The sequence below is a fragment of the Poromitra crassiceps genome, assembly GCF_964638095.1.
Source record: "Poromitra crassiceps genome assembly, chromosome: 25".
Classification (NCBI taxonomy): Eukaryota; Metazoa; Chordata; class Actinopteri; order Beryciformes; family Melamphaidae; genus Poromitra; species Poromitra crassiceps.
The window spans coordinates 15,602,917-15,625,416 of NC_139649.1; the positions used below are offsets into that span (position 1 = coordinate 15,602,917).

The 22,500-nt window shown below is 40.7% G+C and overlaps 1 protein-coding gene across 1 annotated transcript in view; it reads right to left on the bottom strand.

Annotated features, from left to right (window-relative positions):
* LOC310798173 (receptor-type tyrosine-protein phosphatase gamma-like) overlaps window positions 1–22,500 on the bottom strand; it is a gene marked incomplete at both ends in the record, with an annotated part of 532,970 nt that overhangs the window by 374,947 nt on the left and 135,523 nt on the right. The window lies entirely within an intron of this gene.

Below are 22,500 nucleotides of genomic sequence, written 5' to 3' on the forward strand. Positions count from 1 at the left end.
AGTAAGGCATCAGAGGGCAGGATGGGTGAAGTAAGGCATCAGGGGGCAGGATGGGTGAAGTAAGGCATCAGAGGCAGGATGGGTGGAGTAAAGCATCAGAGGCAGGATGGGTGGAGTAAGGCATCAGAGGCAGGATGGGTGAAGTAAGGCATCAGGGGCAGGATGGGTGGAGTAAAGCATCAGAGGCAGGATGGGTGGAGCGTCTGCGAGAGAGCCGGGTTCAATTCCTGACGCGTCGCGTTTTTAACTCATTCCCCCGCCAGATGCGTTCTTTAGTTATCGACACTTGAATGTAGGTAGTGTTCACTGAAAACGTCCATCTGTCCCGAAAAAGCTGAGAAAAATGCATTTTTGTAAATGAAGTCATCTTCACGGCTGCTGAACCGAATAAATGCCTTTGATGGCGGAAACTGGCCGATGTTACACTCAACTATGATCCCTCATAATGATTTGGTTTCCCCTTCCGGTCAAACTCGCCCGTGGGCACAGCTTTCACTGTAACACCGGTGTGAGAAAGAAGATTTCACCCCGCTCTTGAGAGAGGGGGGCTGGGGTCGCCCGTTCGTTCGTTTTGCACGAGGGGGGGCGACTGGTTGTCTATGTATGGAGGTCAGGAGCAAATCTAGCGGTTGAAATGTACACGGTGTGAGACTTTAGGAACTGGATTAGTAATTCCTGAAGACAAGTGACTTGTGTACGTGTTGTCAGCGTCTGCAGCGTGGTGAGTGACAGGCTGTAATGGAGTCTGTGCCCATGTGGATAAAAGCTGCGTTTGAGCCGTGCCTGGAGCTGTGTTCTGTTATGGAGCTTTTTTCTGATGGGAGATTGTTGCTTTTCTCTGCTTCCTGGTTTTGTTAGCCAATCGTGGTGGCTCCTGTACACCTTTAGACCAGTAAGACGGCCTCGATCACATGACGGTGCATGCAATTATTTTGCAGGCGTTTTGTTTCAAATGTACCTTTTGCAAATCTATCTGCTGGTTTGCAGACATGTCAAATAACAACATTTTATTCTGGCTAAAGAAGAGAATGCATGATTGAACATTGAAACCATCCATTTCCTTGTAACTAGGGAAACCCCCCCAAAAAAACTCTCCCTCCCTCTCTCTCTATCTCTCTCTCTCTCCCTCCCTCTCTATCTCTCTCTCTCTCCCTCTCCCTCTCTCTCTCTCCCTCTTTCTCTCTCCCCTCCCTCTCTCTCTCTCCCTCTCTCTCCCTCTCTCTCTCCCTCTCCCCTCCCTCTCTCTGATGGTTTTTGCGGCCCAAGCGGTGATGTCAACACTACAGATCACATTGCCAGGAGCCTGGCAGCTCAATGTGACCTACATGCTTTATCTACACAAGATGCCTTTTACTCACCTCTCACTCTCACCCCCCTCTCTCTCTCTCTCTCTCTCTCTCTCTCTCTCTCTCTCTGTCTCCCTCTCTCTCTCTCTCTCTCTCTCTCTCTGTCTCTCCCTCTCTCTCTCTCTCTCTCTCTCTCTCTCTCTGTGTCTCTCTCTGTCTCTCTCCCTCTCTATCTCTCTCTCTCTCTCTCTGTCTCCCCCTCTCTCTCTCTCTCTCTCTCTCTCTGTCTAACCTGCCAGCGGGGGGGTCGTGTATAAAGCGGAGAGATTACTCAAACAGGACAAAGTCATATTCAATTATGGTGGGGGGGGGGGGGGGTATTGGCTGTACAGTAAATTGAACAGTTCTATGGCAGCAGAGCTACAGTGGCAGATGTGTGTTAGCAGAGTGTATGTTAGCAGAGTGTGTGTTAGCAGAGTGTGTGTTAGCAGAGTGTGTGTTAGCAGAGTGTGTGTTAGCAGAGCGTGTGTTAGCAGAGCGTGTGTTAGCAGAGTGTGTGTATGACGTCAGTTATGATGTATGACGTCAGTTATGACGTCAGTCGTCGCCACTTTCATCCTAGTATATACAGCGAAGATTTTACTGAGCTCTCGTTTTGCCCCACCCACCTCCCCAGTCTGCCACCAACGAGTCTTGACTCCTGGGGGATAGCTAAACAGATGCCCCCCTCTCACCACAAGAGGGGCTTCATCTTACAATGGAGTCATACGCCAAAGTAGTTGGTATGCCATGTCATTTGATTTGTTGAATTTGTTGAATAAAGCCGCTTGTTAAATCTTACCATCTGGTCTCTCTCACTCTCTCTCTCTCTCTCTCTCTCTCTCTCTCTCTCTCTCTCTCTCTCTCTCTCTCTCTCTCTCTCTCTATATATATATATATATATATATATATATGAAAAATTGTGTAAAAAATGTACGCTTCACATTTATGCTTCAAAAGTCATGAAAGTGGTCCACATTTGAAAAACAGACGAGAAGTTGAAAGTGTTGCTGCAGCAGGTGTGCAGTGTAGCTTCACACCTGCAAGCACTGGCGCGAGGCAAAGCGTGGCGGCGAGGCAAAGCGTGCCGTGGCGAGGCAAAGCGCTGTGGCTGCTGTGATCGGTCTCGCCTGTTAACATGAAACTCCCTCCGCCTCCGCGCTGTGTTGCTTCAGCGTAGGATTGGCGTATGCTGTGTTCGGCCCCTTATTTCATGTATTTAACCCAAATCCCCATTCTAAAAGCCTGGCCAGCGTGAGTCTTCAGCTGTGTGGATGTGAAGCAGAATGGTACTTCAACTTGAAGTGCTGGAACACTAAGGTGCGTCGGTCCTGCAGAAGATGACAGTCAAAGCTTTTTACTTGAATGGTTAAGAGGAGCCAGCTTGGTTTGAAGGTTAATTTAGAGCAGCGAGTCACAGTGGAGTGAGCGATAGCGAGGCACTTTGCCGCCGCCCTGCAGGTCACAGTGGAGTGAGCGAGAGCGAGGCACTTTGCCGCCGCCCTGCAGAAACACTGTATTCAAAGCAAAGAACGAAATGGCAGAGCCAGAAAAGACCTTGCAGCGGCTTTGAACCCAAATCAAACATCACGTCCGTCACTTTGATGGTCATATTCCCGCGCTGCATTCTTCTTCTGAAAGACATCGGTCGGACTTGAGAGGAGAAAAAAGGCAGCGATCGCACAGAAGAAAGAGTCAGCATCACCAGAACCAACTCTCCAAGAACCTTCACATACTGTACACACATAGTATGTTCTTCACATACACACATAGTATGTTCTTCACATACACACATAGTATCTTCTTCACATACACACATAGTATGTTCTTCACATACACACATAGTATGTTCTTCACATACACACATAGTATCTTCTTCACATACACACATAGTATGTTCTTCACATACACACATAGTATGTTCTTCACATACACACATAGTATGTTCTTCACATACACACATAGTATCTTCTTCACATACACACATAGTATCTTCTTCACATACACACATAGTATGTTCTTCACATACACACATAGTATCTTCTTCACATACACACATAGTATGTTCTTCACATACACACATAGTATCTTCTTCACATACACACATAGTATCTTCTTCACATACACACATAGTATGTTCTTCAGATACACACATAGTATGTTCTTCACATACACACATAGTATCTTCTTCACATACACACATAGTATCTTCTTCACATACACACATAGTATGTTCTTCACATACACACATAGTATGTTCTTCACATACACACATAGTATGTTCTTCACATACACACATAGTATCTTCTTCACATACACACATAGTATCTTCTTCACATACACACATAGTATGTTCTTCAGATACACACATAGTATGTTCTTCACATACACACATAGTATGTTCTTCACATACACACATAGTATCTTCTTCACATACACACATAGTATGTTCTTCACATACACACATAGTATCTTCTTCACATACACACATAGTATCTTCTTCACATACACACATAGTATCTTCTTCACATACACACATAGTATGTTCTTCACATACACACATAGTATCTTCTTCACATACACACATAGTATCTTCTTCACATACACACATAGTATGTTCTTCACATACACACATAGTATGTTCTTCACATACACACATAGTATGTTCTTCACATACACACATAGTATCTTCTTCACATACACACATAGTATCTTCTTCACATACACACATAGTATGTTCTTCACATACACACATAGTATCTTCTTCACATACACACATAGTATGTTCTTCACATACACACATAGTATGTTCTTCACATACACACATAGTATGTTCTTCACATACACACATAGTATCTTCTTCACATACACACATAGTATGTTCTTCACATACACACATAGTATGTTCTTCACATACACACATAGTATGTTCTTCACATACACACATAGTATCTTCTTCACATACACACATAGTATCTTCTTCACATACACACATAGTATGTTCTTCACATACACACATAGTATCTTCTTCACATACACACATAGTATGTTCTTCACATACACACATAGTATGTTCTTCACATACACACATAGTATGTTCTTCACATACACACATAGTATCTTCTTCACATACACACATAGTATCTTCTTCACATACACACATAGTATGTTCTTCACATACACACATAGTATGTTCTTCACATACACACATAGTATGTTCTTCACATACACACATAGTATGTTCTTCACATACACACATAGTATGTTCTTCACATACACACATAGTATGTTCTTCACATACACACATAGTATCTTCTTCACATACACACATAGTATCTTCTTCAGATACACACATAGTATCTTCTTCACATACACACATAGTATGTTCTTCACATACACACATAGTATCTTCTTCACATACACACATAGTATGTTCTTCACATACACACATAGTATCTTCTTCACATACACACATAGTATGTTCTTCACATACACACATAGTATCTTCTTCACATACACACATAGTATCTTCTTCACATACACACATAGTATCTTCTTCACATACACACATAGTATCTTCTTCACATACACACATAGTATGTTCTTCACATACACACATAGTATGTTCTTCACATACACACATAGTATCTTCTTCACATACACACATAGTATCTTCTTCACATACACACATAGTATGTTCTTCACATACACACATAGTATCTTCTTCACATACACACATAGTATGTTCTTCACATACACACATAGTATCTTCTTCACATACACACATAGTATCTTCTTCACATACACACATAGTATCTTCTTCACATACACACATAGTATCTTCTTCACATACACACATAGTATGTTCTTCACATACACACATAGTATGTTCTTCACATACACACATAGTATCTTCTTCACATACACACATAGTATCTTCTTCACATACACACATAGTATCTTCTTCACATACACACATAGTATCTTCACATTTGTCACTTTTTTCTTTTTTTTGCATATTGGTATTTTACCCTCCCCCCCCCCCCCCCCCCCCCCCCGCCCCCCGCCCCCCCTCATCCTCAGCATTGTCTACGGCTGTTAGTTGGTGGAACCTCATACTGGTGAGTGTCTGTCTGCCTGCCCCCACAAAAGTAGACGAATCCCAGCTCACGCTGCTAGTATGTGCCCTTAAGTCATGTGACCAATGCACCACACCGGCCATCAGGAAGTCAAAGGAGGAACATGCGATTGTCAGCCCACCGGCAATGTTAATATTTGCGCAAAAAAGCAGGCAAGAAATAGTTTAACATTCACTGCCAGCCGTTTTTTCAATACTGTAGGTAGGTTCTGCCAAGGTTTTTTTTTGAGGATTCTGGCTCATCTTTCAAGAGCCGAGGATTCTTTTCTGCTAAGATTTTGTGAACACAAATGATCTCAAAAGAACTAATAGAATGTGTGCTTTCTCTGTCTAAAAGAGTTAGTTTGTAGAGTTAGTAGTTATGTAGGCATTAGCAGTAGAATACAGCATGGTTTCAGGGTCTGAAAATTTATTCTGAGATAAATGGCTTTTTGTGAAATTCGATAGAACAGTCACTTTAACCATTTATTTTTGGCGTAAGACGTCAGACATCTAAACAATAGTTTTGAACAGCAATTTCCTCCATAGCAGCAGGAAACTCCCCTCTCCTTCAAACTCCTCCCTCCATGGGTGTGTCTCTGGTGGCTTTGCAGCGTTTGTCACAAGCGAGGCTCTGCCTGTCTGTGCTGCCTGGCTGCTGGCGGCTGCTCTTTGGGCGAGTCTGCATGAGTCGTTTCGGTTGTTGCTCAGCTGCAATGCTCAGCTGCAATGAAGCTGCGTGCGATTGTGGGCTTTCTGCGGGTGTTTCAAAGTGTGTTGCACGCATAATCTATTATGCAAATTTGCAATCCCCCACCGCCAGCTCCCAGCGCGATAATGCGCGAAAGCGAAAGCGTTTTCGCCAATCCATTTTACAGTATGAGAGAATGGTTTCCTCGCGCGTTCCCCTGCAGTTTTGGCTCGGCTTTTTCTAGTCTGGAGAGCACTGTCGCCACTTAGTGGGTCGGTGGAATGGGTTGTACACGTTCGGTGGCTCCAATATTTTTATAGGAGATGTGGGGGGCGTTGATCCACGTCCCACCGTCAATTTTTTTTTTTTTTTTTTAAGACGAGATATCTCGTCATTGGCAGTCAACCGTTGGATTTTTTAAGACGAGATATCTCGTCAATGGCAGTGAACGTGTTAATAGATGCAAAGGCTATGTAATTGGCTGGTCAGCCAGGCGATGCGTCCTGCATTACATTATATTGTGTTTTACTGTTATTAAAACGTGCCCGGTAAGTTTCAGATTCGTCCGGTAAAATAACTTATTTTGCGGACTGCTGTCTCCCTCTGCTGGAGAGGGAGGCACTGCAGGGCGCTCAGTCCAGCTTGTCCCTGCAGGCTTTTCAACGGCCACATCAAATTCTTTCCAAGGTTATGCATCCAACAACGGCATGGAAGCCACATTTCTACCAGGTTCAAGTACTTTTCTTATATCTTACTGCTTCAACATCAACTTAACAACTTCAATTCTCCACCGGGAACAAAACAGTTGGATGTCGTCATGCAGAATAAAAGAAATCAATTAATAGAATCAATTAATAGAACTTGACTTGCCATTGATGTGTCATTATCACCCCTTTCATTCTTATTTTCACATTGTCTCATTGGTGTTCGCTCCCTGCCATACACCTCTCCTCTCTGTCAACTCGCCCCATCCCATGTTCTCACCTAATGTGAGTGCTGGAACACTAAGGTGCGTCGGTCCTGCAGAAGATGACAGTCAAAGCTTTTTACTTGAAAGGTTAAGAGGAGCCAGCTTGGTTTGAAGGTTAATTTACAGCAGCGAGTCACAGTGGAGTGAGCGATAGCGAGGCACTTTGCCGCCGCCCTGCAGGTCACAGTGGAGAGAGCAAGAGCGAGGCACTTTGCCGCCGCCCTGCAGAAACACTGTATTCAAAGCAAAGAACAAAATGGCAGAGCCGGAAAAGACCTTGCAGCGTAGGGATGGGTACCGTTCACATTTGAACCGATACCGGTACGATACCGGTACCTGGAATTCGGTACGGTACCCAAAACGGTACCATTTTCGGTACTTTACACGCTCTAATAACAAACAAAAATTACAGTTGTAAAAAAAATAATAATCCAAACTTCTCAGAGAGAGCGGTCAGTATTCACTAAAGCCTTCATATCTCAGGCTCTGTAGCACATAGAAACATAAAATAAAAAGCATTTGAGAGCTTAACCCTTTGGCTTTTCGTATTATATTTGCCCTAATGTTCATTAAAAAAATGTTTTATCTTTAACCCCAAAAATTAAAAATTAAAATATTCTAATGCATTTTAAGAAATGTTAATAAAGATTATGGCAAATGTAACCCTTCCAAATAAAAACCCACGGGTTTAAGCTCTCAAATGCTTTTTATTTCATGTTGATAGCTACTATACAGGCTGAGGAAATACATTCTGTTGAACCCTTGACAATTACTGCAGCAAGAGTAACGTTAGCGTTTAACGTTTAACGTAGTAACGTTTGCAGTCGTTGTGAAGACAGTGAAAAGCCCCGTTATCTAACAACCACAACGGCAGTGAAACAACTTATCCAGCTAACGCTAGCTAATTAAATAACGTTACTTGATGTTGTAGAAGTCGATGCCTCTCTCAACGTTACAGCTGAGGAGGTGCTGCTAACGTTAGCTCCGGTGCGGTAGGCTATCTGCTTCATTCACCCTCAGCCTATCTAAGACGTTACAGTCTTCAGCATTTAGCTAAATATATCTTGTGTTTGACCATGCTTCCTCAAGTTTGAGGTGTTTCCCTGGCCAGCTTTGCAATTCACATCACACATGTTGCAACCAGTGTTGTCTGAGTCTATCTTGGTAAAGTGTAGCCACAGCTTTCGGCTGGTCCTGTTTTGCTTTCAGAACCAGAGTGACGCACTGACGTAACGCGCTCTCGCGTGTTGCCTTAAGGTTCTGTCGGAATTTCTAATTTCACCACTCTCTTTCTATTACTCAGATGCGTTCAAGTACCGAAATTTGGTACCGTTCGTTTTTATGTGAACTGGTACGGGGCAGTACCGACGTAATTCGGTCGGTGCCTGTAAAAGTACCGAGTTCGGTACCCATCCCTATTGCAGCGGCTTTGAACCCAAATCAAACATCACGTCCGTCACTTCGATGGTCATATTCCCGCGCTGCATTCTTCTTCTGAAAGACATCGGTCGGACTTGAGAGGAGAAAAAAGGCAGCGATCGCACAGAAGAAAGAGTCAGCATCACCAGAACCAACTCTCCAAGAACCTTCACATACTGTACACACATAGTATGTTCTTCACATACACACATAGTATGTTCTTCACATACACACATAGTATCTTCTTCACATACACACATAGTATGTTCTTCACATACACACATAGTATCTTCTTCACATACACACATAGTATCTTCTTCAGATACACACATAGTATGTTCTTCACATACACACATAGTATGTTCTTCAGATACACACATAGTATCTTCTTCACATACACACATAGTATGTTCTTCACATACACACATAGTATGTTCTTCACATACACACATAGTATGTTCTTCACATACACACATAGTATCTTCTTCACATACACACATAGTATGTTCTTCACATACACACATAGTATGTTCTTCAGATACACACATAGTATGTTCTTCACATACACACATAGTATGTTCTTCAGATACACACATAGTATGTTCTTCACATACACACATAGTATCTTCTTCACATACACACATAGTATGTTCTTCACATACACACATAGTATGTTCTTCAGATACACACATAGTATGTTCTTCACATACACACATAGTATGTTCTTCACATACACACATAGTATGTTCTTCAGATACACACATAGTATGTTCTTCACATACACACATAGTATGTTCTTCACATACACACATAGTATGTTCTTCACATACACACATAGTATGTTCTTCACATACACACATAGTATCTTCTTCACATACACACATAGTATGTTCTTCACATACACACATAGTATGTTCTTCAGATACACACATAGTATGTTCTTCACATACACACATAGTATCTTCTTCACATACACACATAGTATCTTCTTCAGATACACACATAGTATGTTCTTCAGATGCACACATAGTATCTTCTTCACATACACACATAGTATGTTCTTCAGATACACACATAGTATCTTCTTCACATACACACATAGTATCTTCTTCAGATACACACATAGTATGTTCTTCACATACACACATAGTATCTTCTTCAGATACACACATAGTATGTTCTTCACATACACACATAGTATCTTCTTCACATACACACATAGTATGTTCTTCACATACACACATAGTATCTTCTTCAGATACACACATAGTATGTTCTTCACATACACACATAGTATGTTCTTCACATACACACATAGTATCTTCTTCACATACACACATAGTATGTTCTTCACATACACACATAGTATCTTCTTCACATACACACATAGTATCTTCTTCAGATACACACATAGTATGTTCTTCACATACACACATAGTATCTTCTTCACATACACACATAGTATGTTCTTCACATACACACATAGTATCTTCTTCACATACACACATAGTATGTTCTTCACATACACACATAGTATCTTCTTCACATACACACATAGTATCTTCTTCAGATACACACATAGTATGTTCTTCACATACACACATAGTATCTTCTTCACATACACACATAGTATGTTCTTCACATACACACATAGTATGTTCTTCAGATACACACATAGTATGTTCTTCACATACACACATAGTATCTTCTTCAGATACACACATAGTATGTTCTTCACATACACACATAGTATCTTCTTCACATACACACATAGTATGTTCTTCACATACACACATAGTATCTTCTTCACATACACACATAGTATGTTCTTCACATACACACATAGTATCTTCTTCAGATACACACATAGTATGTTCTTCACATACACACATAGTATCTTCTTCACATACACACATAGTATGTTCTTCACATACACACATAGTATGTTCTTCAGATACACACATAGTATGTTCTTCACATACACACATAGTATCTTCTTCAGATACACACATAGTATGTTCTTCACATACACACATAGTATCTTCTTCACATACACACATAGTATGTTCTTCACATACACACATAGTATGTTCTTCACATACACACATAGTATCTTCTTCACATACACACATAGTATCTTCTTCAGATACACACATAGTATGTTCTTCACATACACACATAGTATCTTCTTCACATACACACATAGTATCTTCTTCACATACACACATAGTATGTTCTTCAGATACACACATAGTATGTTCTTCACATACACACATAGTATCTTCTTCACATACACACATAGTATCTTCTTCACATACACACATAGTATCTTCTTCACATACACACATAGTATCTTCTTCACATACACACATAGTATCTTCTTCACATACACACATAGTATCTTCTTCACATACACACATAGTATCTTCTTCACATACTGTACACACATAGTATCTTCTTCACATACACACATAGTATCTTCTTCACATACACACATAGTATCTTCTTCACATACTGTACACACATAGTATCTTCTTCACATACACACATAGTATCTTCTTCACATACACACATAGTATCTTCTTCACATACACACATAGTATCTTCTTCACATACACACATAGTATCTTCTTCACATACTGTACACACATAGTATCTTCTTCACATACACACATAGTATCTTCTTCACATACACACATAGTATCTTCTTCACATACACACATAGTATGTTCTTCACATACACACATAGTATGTTCTTCACATACACACATAGTATGTTCTTCACATACACACATAGTATCTTCTTCACATACACACATAGTATGTTCTTCACATACACACATAGTATCTTCTTCACATACACACATAGTATCTTCTTCACATACACACATAGTATCTTCTTCACATACACACATAGTATCTTCTTCACATACACACATAGTATGTTCTTCACATACACACATAGTATGTTCTTCACATACACACATAGTATGTTCTTCACATACACACATAGTATCTTCTTCACATACACACATAGTATGTTCTTCACATACACACATAGTATCTTCTTCACATACACACATAGTATCTTCACATTTCTTCACATTTGTCACTTTTTTTGCATATTGGTATCCCCCCCCCCCCCCCCCCCCCCCCCCCCTCATCCTCAGCATTGTCTACGGCTGTTAGTTGGTGGAACCTCATACTGGTGAGTGTCTGTCTGCCTGCCCCCACAAAAGTAGACAAATCCCAGCTCACGCTGCTAGTATGTGCCCTTAAGTCATGTGACCAATGCACCACACCGGCCATCAGGAAGTCAAAGGAGGAACATGCGATTGTCAGCCCACCGGCAATGTTAATATTTGCGCAAAAAAGCAGGCAAGAAATAGTTTAATAGATGCAAAGGCTATGTAATTGGCTGGTCAGCCAGGCGATGCGTCCTGCATTACATTATATTGTGTTTTACTGTTATTGAAACGTGACCGGTAAGTTTCAGATTCGTCCGGTAAAATAAATTATTTTGCGGACTGCTGTCTCCCTCTGCTGGAGAGGGAGGCACTGCAGGGCGCTCAGTCCAGCTTGTCCCTGCAGGCTTTTCAACGGCCACATCAAATTCCTTCCAAGGTTATGCATCCAACAACGGCATGGAAGCCACATTTCTACCAGGTTCAAGTACTTTTCTTATATCTTACTGCTTCAACATCAACTTAACAACTTCAATTCTCCACCGGGAACAAAACAGTTGGATGTCGTCATGCAGAATAAAATAAATCAATTAATAGAATCAATTAATAGAACTTGACTTGCCATTGATGTGTCATCATTCTTATTTTCACATTGTCTCATTGGTGTTCGCTCCCTGCCATACACCTCTCCTCTCTGTCAACTCGCCCCATCCCATGTTCTCACCTAATGTTTCGCTGAATTCATTAGCACGTTAGCTTTGATGTAGCGAGTGAGGAAGGAAGGAAGATGAAGGTTAAGAGAGAGACAGAGACACTTTGAGAATTTAACACTAGAAGGACCAGAATTCCATAACTACTAGAACGACCGTAAGTGGTCATTTTGACCACTAGATTCCCAACTCTATAATCTCGCATGATAAATACCCAATTGAGAGATTAATGATTTTTCTGTGTTAAGAGATATATTTTAAAAAGCCAGAACAACACCAACATGTGAAAATAGACTAAAAAATAGGTCTAGAACCCTGGGAAATTCAGTGAGGTCAAAATGACAGCCTCTGGTCTTTAGGTAAAAATGATAATATTTTCTTTGCCCTTCGTGGAATTCATATAAAAGGTATTTTAAATGACAATACAGACACATTTAGGAAAAGTCAGGTACCAGCAGCATTGTATTTTTTTTTAATTCAACAAAGTTATTGCACCTAAATTAAAAAAAAATGTAAAAATGACCACATGGTCTTAGTTTCTAGTGTTAAAGAAAATTGTATGTATACAGAACTTGTATGTAAGAATACGGAGAATAAGAAATAAGAAAAGCGGACCCATCTCCAGGGCGATATGGACCAAAAATCATATATGTGTATGTTTAGGCTGAATGGTGATACAGTAAATACAGTAAGTCAAAGCTATTATGTGAGATGTCACAAGCACTTTTATGTAAAAAAAAGAGAGATCAGGATAAGATGCCAAGACAGGGTTTCCTCTCCTGACTATGATGCAATCACAAAATATTTACACAATGAGATTTTTGATTTCACAAAAAATAAATCAGTAATGTGGCAAATAAAGAACAGCTAGAAAGTCTGGTAAGTTCATCACTTTACTGTAATGCAGTATTGCTTTAAAAGCAGGAAAGGACAACACTTATGCCATATCACAATATTACGATATCCAAAATCAAAGACGATATCTCTCATATCACAATATTGATATAATATTGATATATTGCCCTACTTTGAACCTTTATGGAACTCAGCCACGTTACTTTCCGTCCTCCCCACCAACAGGGGTCTCTGTCTTTTTTTTTCTTGCCATGTCAGCATGTCTTGCTCATTTTTACCTCTGTTCAAGCTTCATTTCTCCAGACCTTTGACCTATATTTGTCACTTCATCTCCATCTCTCTCCTTCCCTTCTGTCTGTCCCTCTGCAAACAAGATGTCTGCACCTCCTTCCTGTCCGTCCCGCTCGTGTTCCTATCATCACTGAGTGATGTCTCCCATCAAGGAAAACAACGTGTCAAAATACTTGACATGTCCTGGAGATGTCCACAGGCACAAAGAGGACCGAGACAGTGAAGAGTAGATTACGGAACATTACCGTCAAAATTGATGGTACACTTTAAAACGCCAGTGCTTCACAATGAATTCAGTCCGGCACAGAGGGAACAGTGAGGTAAGACTGTGAAAAAGCTTGACTTTCAATAAATTCTGGTTATTCATCTAATGGAAAAAAGCCTTAAAAGCCTTTATTTTAGGAGCTAATGAGCCGCCAACAATTTGACTATGAATTAACCGTTAAAATTACAGCTTTTTTACAACATTTTATCCTTCTCCTTTTCTTGAATTATATAATATATTGATTCCTTAATCTCCAAGAGCTACGGCAGCATTTCAACTCCTGGGCTTCACAATAAAAGAGCTGCTGTGATTTAATGAGGTGGCAGATTCACCGTTGACCTTGAATGCTTATGCCATGAATTACCTGCTATTTATGACTTGATTTCATTTTGCTCCTCTTGTGTCGTATTAAGTGTAACAGTATTAAGTGTAACAGTAGTACACTACAGTACTTATTAAGTGTAACAGTATTGTGTAACAGTAGTACACTACAGTACTTATTAAGTGTAACAGTATTACGTGTAACAGTAGTACACTACAGTACTTATTAATTAAAGGTCCCATTCCGTGCAAAAGCTGTTTTTACTTGTAAATGCATATATACTGCTGTCAGCCCTCCCTGTAATGAGTGGTCACAAGCTCAGAACTGCCACAGTTGGATTTGTCCCTATCCAGCTTCCCCCTGCAGTCTCCTTCAAGCCACACCCCCAAACGCTCTGTTTCCCAGACGGGGGATTGGGACGTCACAAGCTTCCTCAAGCATACTGCGCGCGTCTCTCTCACACAAGCTACCTGCACCATTTAGTCTATAGCCACAAAATTAACACTTCTAGCTGGAGCGACGCCAACTGTACGTGATCCAGCAACTGCGGAGGTGCATTCGGTAAGTCTAGGCATTTTGAGATGTCCTCTTTAGCGTAGTAACCGTTAAGTTAGCGATAACTCGCAACCTAGCGTGCTGGTCCACAGATGCTAATCTGATTGGCCGCTGGGAGCCTGGGGCGGGCTCTCCCTCAGCGGCCAATGGGAACTGTTAGTTCTGAATATATTATAGAAACAGACCATTCTTGGGAAGCGACGAGATGAGGAAGTGAGAACTCCGTCACAACAAACGGGGTTGCTATATTTTCGACAAATTAATCCAGAATCATGTTTTATGGACCAGAGACACACGTTTTTAAGAGGTTACAGCTGCACGAATTGGGACCTTTAAGAGTTTTCAGCTTTGCTCTCAAACTTCCAGTCCTCTGGAAGTGGGGAGATTAGCAGTTTCTCAAGTGATGTTCACATCTTCTGATATGTCCCTCTGGGTCTCTGAAAAGGAGCTCCATAGGCAGGAGAGTTACATCTTAGGCACACTTCAAATGCATCTCTGCGCCTGCACTTCATATATTTCTCCATAGGACAAATACCTTATCTATTATAACTATATTCATAAACCTTTCAAGTGGTATATAATAACAGGACTTATCAGAATCAGAGGGTCTTATAATAACAGCAGTTATCCCAGAATAGTTTGGCGTTTTGAGTCGCAGCGAAGTCGACGCGAACAAAGTGACCCGACCAGTGCTGCTTGTAGAGGAATGACAGAGCTATTTTGAGACGCTTCCAGCCTTTAGAGCAGCAGCTCACCTGATATACACTTGATGGATCCTGGCCCAAGAGTCCTCAAAGCCAAAGCCAAGGAGAGTCAAGGACTTGTTGAAAGGTGGGGACATATTATGATGGCTGTAAGAGCCTCAAATCAATGCATTTCTCAGAGAGCTGCTGGCTTTGATCAGACATTAGACACGCGCCTGCTGACGCAATCACGGAGAGTAGTCATATAATGCATCACCTCTCGCACCTCGCACGGACATCTCAACTGGTGGATTCCATTCATTTAATCAACACACACACACACACACACGCACGCACGCACACACGCACGCACGCACGCACACATACATACACACACACACACACACACACACACACACACACACACACACACACACACACACACACACACACACACACACACACACACACACATCTATCAGCATGATGTGATGACAAAGGAAGCGCAGCAGAGACAAGGTTGACTGACTGAAAGCAGCTTTCTTTGTCCTCTGCGTCCTGTGTAGAGGTTCATAGTTAATGGGCAGTGGCGCTGTTTGTTTATTTATTTCATTGTTTGTTTGTTTGTCTATTCATTAGTTTACCCAGTTGAATGATTGATTTGATTGTCTGATGTCAAAAAGGGAGATAAAGGCAGCCAGCTTCATATAGGGAAGAGCTGCAGTATACTGGAGCCACTGTCTGTATCTCATAGACATAATTGTCACATACATGCGTCACACTAAACGAGTGGACTTCATGTGTGCCGCGCACTAAGTGCCACTGCACCCCCACCCACTTCAGTGGCTGAGCTTATTCTAATGGATGTTATATTCAAGATTTGCACAGATTAACATCAAACATCTCACACAGTAACTCAAAACCAACATGCATAGAGTAACTCAAAATCAATATATCTGTGTCTATTAGCGTCATTATTCAAAATGTGTATATCTGTATCTGTTAGTGTCATTGTCATACAGACATGTTTTCAGTTGAATAACTACACATCAGGGCTGTGCAATGAGTCAAATGTTAATCTCACTTTCAATTTTGGCTTCCCACAATTATGAAAACAAGATAATCGAGATAAAACAATTATTTTATATAAATTATTCATTTTAGTTCAAAAGTAGCTATTTATTGATCTTTTCCTTTTTCTTTGTTTTTCAGTTAAATTGTATTTAAATTGGAAAATACATTTTTTCTAGTTCAATAAATGCACAATTTCGCCAAAGGCAATGAGTAATCGCCTTAAACAATCATGATCTCAATATCAGTCAAAAATAATTGTGATAATGATTTTTGCCATAATCGAGCAGCCCTACTACTGTACATCCATTAGTAATCAATTGTAATCGATGTTTTTGATCCTTCTCATCATGCTTATGCTGGGAAACAAAGACTCCATTCCTCTTGCATGAAGGGAAGACATCTAAAGCCCCACCGTGACTGAATGCTGCCTCCTTTCATCAATACTGCTTGACTTTTAAGAGCCTATATGAAGGATTTGGACTCCATGTACTGAACCACTGAATGACCACTGAGTATCTCCTAAAGCCTCAGCTGCTGTATCCCCTCTCTGTTGCATCGAAGCATCATTACCATCCTACCCTTAATTAATTCTAAAGATTTGTGGCAAAATGGTTCTCTCACTTCAAAATGTCTGCCAAAAGTTGACACAGATTTAGGGCAAAGATAGTCTTGTCTCCTGTGCGCCCCTATTAGTTATCTTGTCAGCTTCTCATCTTTGGGCTGAATAGGCAAAGATGGTGCTGCTGCACACCGACTTTTGTGAAGTTATGTTAATTGAATAACGCTAAATTAGCAGATGAGCAACACCTCCTCATATTGTAATGTAAAGGTTCTCATCTGGACTTTTGTGGAATAGAGTCCGCTACCCTGCATGCTTTACTAGTGAGGTTTCAAACCGTTCTTTCCACTACGGACGTGATGATATCAAAGACATCAGGACATAATGATATCAAAGACATCAGGACATGATGATATCAAAGACATCAGGACATGATGATATCAAAGACATCAGGACATGATGATATCAAAGACATCAGGACATGATGATATCAAAGACATCAGGACATGATGATATCAAAGACATCAGGACATGATGATATCAAAGACATCAGGACATGAGGATATCAAAGACATCAGGACATAATGATATCAAAGACATCAGGACATGATGATATCAAAGACATCAGGACATGATGAAATCAAAGACATGAGGACATAATGATATCAAAGACATCAGGACATGATGATATCAAAGACATCAGGACATAATGATATCAAAGACATCAGGACATAATGATATCAAAAACATCAGGACGTGAGGATATCAAAGACATCAGGACATGATGATATCAAAGACATCAGGACATAATGATATCAAAAACATCAGGACATAATGATATCAAAAACATCAGGACGTGAGGATATCAAAGACATCAGGACATGATGGTATCAAAGACATCAGGACATGATGATATCAAAGACATCAGGACATGAGGATATCAAAGACATCAGGACATAATGATATCAAAAACATCAGGACGTGAGGATATCAAAGACATCAGGACATGATGATATCAAAGACATCAGGACATAATGATATCAAAGACATCAGGACATAATGATATCAAAAACATCAGGACATAATGATATCAAAAACATCAGGACGTGAGGATATCAAAGACATCAGGACATGATGATATCAAAGACATCAGGACGTGAGGATATCAAAGACATCAGGACATGAGGATATCAAAAACATCAGGACGTGAGGATATCAAAGACATCAGGACATGAGGATATCAAAGACATCAGGACATGATGATATCAAAGACATCAGGACATGATGATATCAAAGACATCAGGACATGATGATATCAAAGACATCAGGACATGAGGATATCAAAGACATCAGGACATGATGATATCAAAGACATCAGGACATGAGGATATCAAAGACATCAGGACATGAGGATATCAAAGACATCAGGACATGAGGATATCAAAGACATCAGGACATGATGATATCAAAGACATCAGGACATGATGATATCAAAGACATCAGGACATGATGATATCAAAGACATCAGGACATGATGATATCAAAGACATCAGGACATGATGATATCAAAGACATCAGGACATGATGATATCAAAGACATCAGGACATAATGATATCAAAGACATCAGGACATGATGATATCAAAGACATCAGGACATGATGATATCAAAGACATCAGGACATGATGATATCAAAGACATTAAGACGTGATGATATCAAAGACATCAGGACGTGAGGATATCAAAGACATCAGGACATGATGATATCAAAGACATCAGGACGTGAGGATATCAAAGACATCAGGACATAATGATATCAAAGACATCAGGACATGATGATATCAAAGACATCAGGACATGATATCAAAGACATCAGGACATGATGATATCAAAGACATCAGGACATGATATCAAAGACATCAGGACATGATGATATCAAAGACATCAGGACATGATATCAAAGACATCAGGACATGATATCAAAGACATCAGGACATGATGATATCAAAGACATCAGGACATAATGATATCAAAGACATCAGGACATGATGATATCAAAGACATCAGGACATGATGATATCAAAGACATCAGCTGAAATAGGGCCACTCCATTAGCCCCTTTTATGCAGTCTCACAGTGTTATAAACTCATATATTCACTTAGCCTCAGACTACATAAAACCTCCGTCTGCAAGGGCTTATTACTCTGTGACTTTTGGATTGTCTTGCTCAAGGACACTTAAGCAGGATTGACAGTTGAACCTGGACTCGGCCAGGAGGCAACCCCCCCCCCCCCCTCCCACACACACACACACAAACTGTTAGGTGGTGTAAAGGGGAACCCATAAAGCCAAACACTGCAATGAAATGCTCACGAGCTGTGCTAAAAGAGAAGCCTACTAGAACGACCGCACCAGTAATCAGTTCATACTGGAGACCAAGTGGACGTTTAAGGCAAATTTGATTAAATTCCATCAAGGTGTTCCAGAGACATCGCATTAACAAGCATGGAATGAGCAGTCGTGAGGGCACAGTGACCTTGAACTTTGACCTCTGACCATCGCAATCTAATTCAGTTCATCCTTGAGTCCAAGTGGACGTTTAAGGCAAATTCAAAGAAATTCCATCAAGGTGTTACTGAGATATTGCGTTAACAAGCTTGAAAATGACGTTTGAGAGGTCACAGTGACCTTGACCTTTGGCTTTGACCACCAAAATCGAATCAGTTCATCCTTGAGTCCAAGTCGACATTTGAGCCAAATTCGAAGAAATTCCATAAAGGCGCTCCTGAGATATCGCGTTAACGAACATCGGACGGATGGACGGACGGAAGGACAACCCAAAACCATAATGCCTCCGGCATGGCTATGGAGGCATACAAAGCAGAACAGATGGCAAAGGATTGGAACATTCAAAGCGCACGAAAAGGTCAAGACAAAACAGAGCAACTTTTCAGAAATATGTGACAACTCATGAGCATTTTTTACTTTTTAATCAGTGTGATCACTTTGATGCTTCAGATGCACCAGGAGCAGCAGCGATGAATCTGCACACAATAGCTGCCAAATAGCTGAGATGAAACAATGATTGAAAGTATCAGTGGAAGAGTGACTTATGACCCACATGTTAAAAATGTTGTTTTAAATCCACAATTCCTTCAGACAAATGTGACAAAGCAAAGCTTTTGTTGCACTACACTGGGGCTCATTCTAGTCATGTGAGATGTCCAAGCTGCTTCTTCTATGTTTTGTCAGTGTTTGTTAGGAGAAACAGAGGAAAGGACGCCGCTACAATACAATGTGTGCTGGATGAGGGCTGCCAAATCATGATTTTGTCCATATCAACAACTCTTTAAGGCATTTACATCTTACTTTTCTAAAAATAATAAATAAATGAATAAATAAATAAATAAATAAATAAATAAATAAATAAATAAATAAATAAATAAATAAATAAATAAATAAATAAATAATAATACTTGATTTGTAGCAAATTAATTTCTTTCACCCCATTGGAAGATTTGTTTGTTTGCAGAATAATAAGATTTTCACATCCAGCACTAGATTAAAGATTTATCTAGGATTATGTGTTCATTTGAGAATTAGTGGATTTGTCCTGTTTGTTCATTTCATAATGACGGGTCTAGTGAACTGGCTGACTTGTGCATTCCTAACTTCCTGCATCCTTAATCTGCATATTGTGAAGATGAGCACAGGCCTATAGCTTCACATGCAGACTGTTGTTTCTCCAATCTTCAGTTTGTGGATCTGACAAAGAAAGAAAAGTCGACCACTTACCAAGGCTAATAAAAGAGTTTTTCCTCATGAGTCAAATGAGCTTACAACACACGATCATTTCCCACCACTTTAAGGCTGTGCACACAAGCCTGAGAGTTCTCTACTGGTGACGGCTTCTGAACGCTCAAATGCCAACGAGCAACGAGCTGCTAATGAGCTCTCCTACTTGACATTGTGCAGGGCTGAAAATTAATTTCCAGTCAAGTGTATGCGTGCGTGTGTGTGTGTGTGTGCGTGTGCGTGCGTGCGTGTGTGTGTGTGTGCATGCGTGCGTGTGTGTGTGTGTGTATGCGTGTGTGTGTGTGTGTGTGTGTGCGTGCGTGCGTGCATGTGTGTGTGTGTGTGTGTGTGTGTGTGTGTGTGTGTGTGCGCGTGCGTGTGTGTGTGCACGTGCGTGTGTGTGTATGCGTGTGCGTGCGTGTGTGTAGTACATGATTGAGGCCGATGTCTCGGCCACTTATGGAAAATGTGAGTTTGTCAAAGCTTGGAAAGAGGGAAAGAGGGATACACGTACTCTGTTTCATTTGTCCCGCAACCAGGGAGGAGACGCAACGAGGGAGACACGATCGATTTGGAAACATATATCATGTTCAGGGTCGTATGATGGATATGGTTTATATTGCATATCTTAACCGAGGCCTATATGAAGGCTCTATAACGTTGATGTGAGCAGTAAATCCTTGATCTGACTCCAACCGACACGACCATGGGGGATGGGCTGCAGTTAATAATCAAAGAGACATCCACATAATTATGTTTCATTTATTTGATGATAAATTATGACCACTGTATATCAATAATACAGTCATCATAGATCAATCATAGATCAATTATTAGTGAATGACAATACAACAGGTGAAGCAATACATGTACGGTTGTACTTAATCAATATTCTATGAGAAACACAATGTACAGTAGGCTTATGAATTAATACTCGCTCTAATTTGCTTGAGATATTGACTTCATGCAGTTATTCTTTTCAATTAAAATACAGTTGTAAAAAGGAAAATGCTAGACTGCATTTTTCTTTTACAATAATGGCATATTGTCCTTTATGTTTAAAGTCAATGTTAAAATGTCTTTTAATGAAGTTGTACTTTGTATGTATTTATTATAGGGATGCACCGATCGATCGGCACGTGACCGGAAATGGCCGATTTTCACGTGATCGGCCTCAATCGGTGATCTGCGCCGGTCACTCTAAAATGCCGATTCTGTGAGCCGATTTTCAAGTGACGTGCGCGAACCCAAAAGCAGCGAGACAGAGTGGATGAGTTGCAGCCATTCCGTTGCACCCAAAACAAAAGCTGCCACTACACAGTACACACATGCCACAGCATGTCTTCGTCGGTGTGGAGCCGCGGAGGGGCCGCCGGGTAGGTTGGAGTCCACAGTACACTCCAGTGTGAGCGGCTCGCTTCACCTCACCGTCCCCTCTTCCCCGACCAGCCTCCACATCACCGCTGCCTGCTGCTGCTGCTATCTGTCAGTCACGTTGTAACCCTTGGTTACACATCAAGAGCGATGCGAATATACGGCACGAAATTGCAATGCGAGTTTTGACCCACCTGTCAATTACAGCAACGTTAACGTGTACAGCCAGGAGAGGACTTTTGTTTCGTATTGCGAATAGAACGACGAACATAATAATAAAACGCATCGGACCAGTGTGCAAAGTTTTCTG